The following is a 4530-nucleotide window of genomic DNA, read 5'->3' as shown; positions in this document are numbered from 1 at the left end:
CCATAACATCCATAATCAATACAATATGTATATAAGTAAGACAAACAACAATAAAGTAATATGATTTCTATACAAAACATATAAACAGCAGCATATGTAAAGAAATATGATTCCAAATATACACTAGATTAACATATTATGATTAACATATTATAAGTCTATTCAAGAGATAGGATGAATTGTCCTTACCTGCATATAATAAGATTGTCCGTAAAATGAAATCCGATAACAATTATATGACTTTTCTTTCAAACAGTAGTTACCTATATACAAGGTTACAGTAGCACATAAGTTAAATGAATCAATTTGAATCAGAACCAAAAACCATTTGGTCTCTGTTTACCGGCCGGTCGCTTGAGCCGGTCGCTTAGGTTGAGCGACCGCCACTAGTGACCGCCCCAAAAACAGTGAGTTTCAATCCGAAACTCATGCTTTTGATTACTCAATTTCAATCCGGATTTCAAGTAATCTTGACCTAAGTCTCGAATCAAACACTCCCTAAGCCAAAAGGGTGAGGGAAAACTAACCATTACCATCAATAGATTACCCATAACCCTCCCCTTGACTGGATTAACCTTCTCACGGAAACAGGGTTTCGTTTACGGTTATTCCATCTCAAGTAGATTAAAAAGAGACTTAAAATATCCAAGGGGGTAATCACAAAGATGAGGGGAAAAGGGTTAATACTAATTTAATGGACAAAGATAGTAAAGAACGAAGGATTAATTCAATACCTCACGCCAGAGAGTCAGAGAAGGAAAGAACTGATCTTCCAAGTCACTGTCAGTACTCCAGAGACTCTTTCGGATCTTCCCCGCAGCCGTCTAACCTCCCAAATAAGCAACCACGAATAAAGTATTCGTTAATTAGACGGAGGTTGCCTTTTATAGAAGTCAGGGTGCAAAATATGGCAAAATCCCCGAAAAGCACCGAGGCGGTCGCTTGGCGTCGCTTAGGTTGAGCGACCGCCACTAGTAACCGCCCCCATGTAATTTGCCATACAAGGGTGCTTTTACTAGGGGGTTGATACCCATGGCCAACCTAGCCCTAAAGAAGAGATGGGGGAGATCTTACCTTCATTCCGGACATCTCTGAACAACACCTGACTTTCAGAATTCCAAAATCCAACCAAGGCAGGCTCTTCAGATAGTGGATCCAGGTCCATGGGTCCAGGGTATGGATCATGGGCTTCAATCTGGATACTCCACAAGTTCACCCGACTAGACCCTCGGGTTCTCGGACCTGAAATACGGATCTCGGGTTAGAAATATGGGGGTTGTTACAATTCTGGCCCTGAACTAGGGACAAGGGCGGGCCTGGGATTACTCTCTGGCCCGCCCAGCCCATCCCAGCCCGTCCCTGATTTTTGGCCCTGACCCAGGCCCTGATCTTGGCCCTGACACAGGCCCTGATTTTGGCCCCCCGGCCCCGATTTTGGCCCCAATCCCCGGCCCTGATCTTGACCCTGATTCAAGCCTTGATCCTGGCCCTGATCTTGGCCCTAATATTAGCCCTGATCCTGGCCTTGATTTGAGTCTAAAGACTCTGGACCCTCCACCCACATGGAGAGGAATTAATTGTAATACATATGGGTGGATACTTGACACGTGTCAAATTTTAGAAACATGATCATGTTTTGTAGAAAATTAATAAAAATAAATTATAACCTCATTACCAATGTAATAAGCATCTATTTGATTTTGGCTCTGATCCTGACCCTAATTTTGGCTCTAATCTTAATATTAATTTGACGATGATCATGTACTACAGTACTAGATTTTTAACCTGATCTTCATACTGACATTGATATGAGTCTTGATTTTGACATTTAGTCACTTTGATCATATTAGACTACAAATTCACTTTATATTATTTTTAAGGTAATTTTTATTTTTCCAACAAAGTCATTTTTAGTTCAATAAAATATTGATTTTGTTTTTTGACTAAGGCGAGATAATATATTATAAAAATAAAAACTATTACATAAAGAATTAATATCTAACAAATATATACCCCAACTTCTCATCATGAATATCTAATAAATCTAATGTGATATTTCAAAAAAATTTATTAAAAACATATAGCTATGTTTGTAACTAAAACATCATTTTCTTTAACTATGAAAAAAATACTTTTTTTTTTGTTGAATACTAAATTATCGTCGATTTACTTGTTAACAAGGTTTTGAATATGAATTTTTTTGTATTGAATAAAGATATCAATTTATTGAATAGTTGTGAATGAAAACATACCTACCTACGGCTTAAGTTCTTGACTTTGAAGATAAAATTTTCATTTATTAGATTCCTTTTGAATTCTGAATCTCTGATGTTTCTAAGTTTACAAAAAGAGTTTGTGTGACATTCTCTATAATTGACTTGACTTTCAAATATGCCTAAATTTAATTACAATTCTTCTCTCTACTTATTCTATTTCATGAATAATTTTAACTCTTTGCTGCTAGAGAAAAACCAAAGGAAAAAAAAGAATGGAGAGAGGAGGAGGAGGGGGGGGGGGGGGGAGAGAGAGAGAGAGAGAGAGAGAGAGAGAGAGAGAGAGAGAGAGAGAGAGAGAGAGAAAAACTTGGGGGAAAGACAAATTGGAAATTTGAAATGAAGTTTGACCATTGTCTTAGAAGTTAGAAATTAATTGAGAATTGAGATAAATCTTTTTCTTTTTCTCTTCGAGCTTAATAACCATAATTTTCATCAAATAGCAAATTAAAAAACCCTTGAAATTTGGATTTCTCTATTTCTCTAAAATCTAAATGGGTATAAATAGTTAAATACATATTGAATATAAGTTTTGGATTATTTGTTGACATCTTTACTATTTTATTTTCCAGAACTGAGTTTGGAATTTAAGAATTTAATTACTTTAATATGTATTTTAATTACTACCTGTCTTACATTTGATATTTTACGACCAAAGATATGGCCAATTAAAGCTAGGGACAAGGCCAATTAGGGCCAGGGACAGGGCCAACCAGGGACAAGGCCAATTAGGGCCAGGGACAGGGCCAACCAGGGACAGGCCCAATTAGGGCCAATTAGGGCGGGAATGGGCTTGGCTTGGCCCTGTAGGGCTTAGGGCCAGGGACAATAATCATTGGCCCTGAACTAGGGCCAGGGCGGGAATGGGCTCAAATTATACCATATAGGGCTGGGCTTGGGATTGCAAAAGCCCGGCCCAGTTGCAGCCCTAGCCACACCAGGTGACCAGCCTAGTTCTGTGAAAAAAGGGCAATTTTTGAAATTTGATTTTTGAAGCCTTATTTAATGTGTTTTCATTCTAAAACATGTCATTATGATCTGAAGCCATCAGAGCTTGTCAGAGAACACTCCTCGAAGGTGAAAGATAGTGTAGAGAGCTTAGGCTTCTTGTAATAACCCCCATAATTCTAACCCAAGATCTGTAATTGTAGGTCTGAGTACCCGAAGTTCCAACCAGAAGGAGCTATGGGCTATTAGGATTGTAGCCCATTTCCATACCCTAAACCCATGGATCTGGATACATCTAGTGAATAACCTACCTTATTGGGATCCAGTGGAAACCCTACTAGACTAGGCAGATGGATTTCAAGCTTGAGTCAAGTCGAGTTTGAAGATGTCTAAGATCAAGGTAAGGACCCCCCCCACATGTTGGGTTAAGTTAAATTGGTGTTGGGAATTAACTGGATGAACAAAGCACCCAAGTATTGAAAAGTACTAGGGAGCAGTTGCTTAAGGCGTTTGATTGACCCAACCAACCGCCCTAAGCGACCGGTCGATCTGTTTGTGGGTTTTAAACGTTGTTTTGTCCTTGGCCCTCTATAAATAGTCATCCACAACCTAATTTCGTATTATTTTATTTTTGGAGGTTGTTGTGGACGATTGGGAGACAATGTACACGTGGTTGGTGGTGAAGAACTCTCGAGTCATGGAGAAGGCTTGGATCTCACTTGGACTTTCAAAATTTGTAGAGGTTACTTAAACACACCCTCGTCTTACTTGATTTTCTTTGTTATTAAAGTGTTGTTCCTTCCTCTAAGATTTTGTAGATGGTGAGTTAGAGTGTTTAGAATCTTTCCCATCAATGATCACACCTAGATCACACCCGAAGATGGATTTCTATATCCTGATCAAGTGTTGATTTTGTCGAATGAGATGAAGTGAATTCTAAATCTTCCTCTTTTATAATCTAGAATGTGATGATCTCTCTGGAGTTCTAAGGACGAAATTCAGATTTGAATCATCCCAAAAATATATCAAGGATGGGTGATCAAAAGTCTAAATTTCAAACTTGAGATTATGCCTGAGAAGGGGGTGGTCGATTAGCCCAACCAATTGCCTTGAGTGACCAGTTGGGTCATAGTGGCCATGTCAGTATGATTCTTGCTCCATTTTGATCTCAAACTTTAATGAAACTTCTTACCCCCCCCCCCCCTAATCTATGTGATCTCTGAGGTCTACTGGAGTGGTTACTTGTGAGGTTTAATACTTTTCTCAGTAGTTTTTCTGCTTAGACAGGTAAGGTTATAATTACATATAT

The sequence above is a fragment of the Hakea prostrata genome, chromosome 3, assembly GCF_041222555.1.
Source record: "Hakea prostrata isolate BN-2017 chromosome 3, UWA_Hpros_2, whole genome shotgun sequence".
Taxonomy (NCBI): Eukaryota; Viridiplantae; Streptophyta; class Magnoliopsida; order Proteales; family Proteaceae; genus Hakea; species Hakea prostrata.
The sequence above is the reverse complement of the archived record's forward strand: the minus strand, read 5'-3'. Positions refer to the sequence as shown.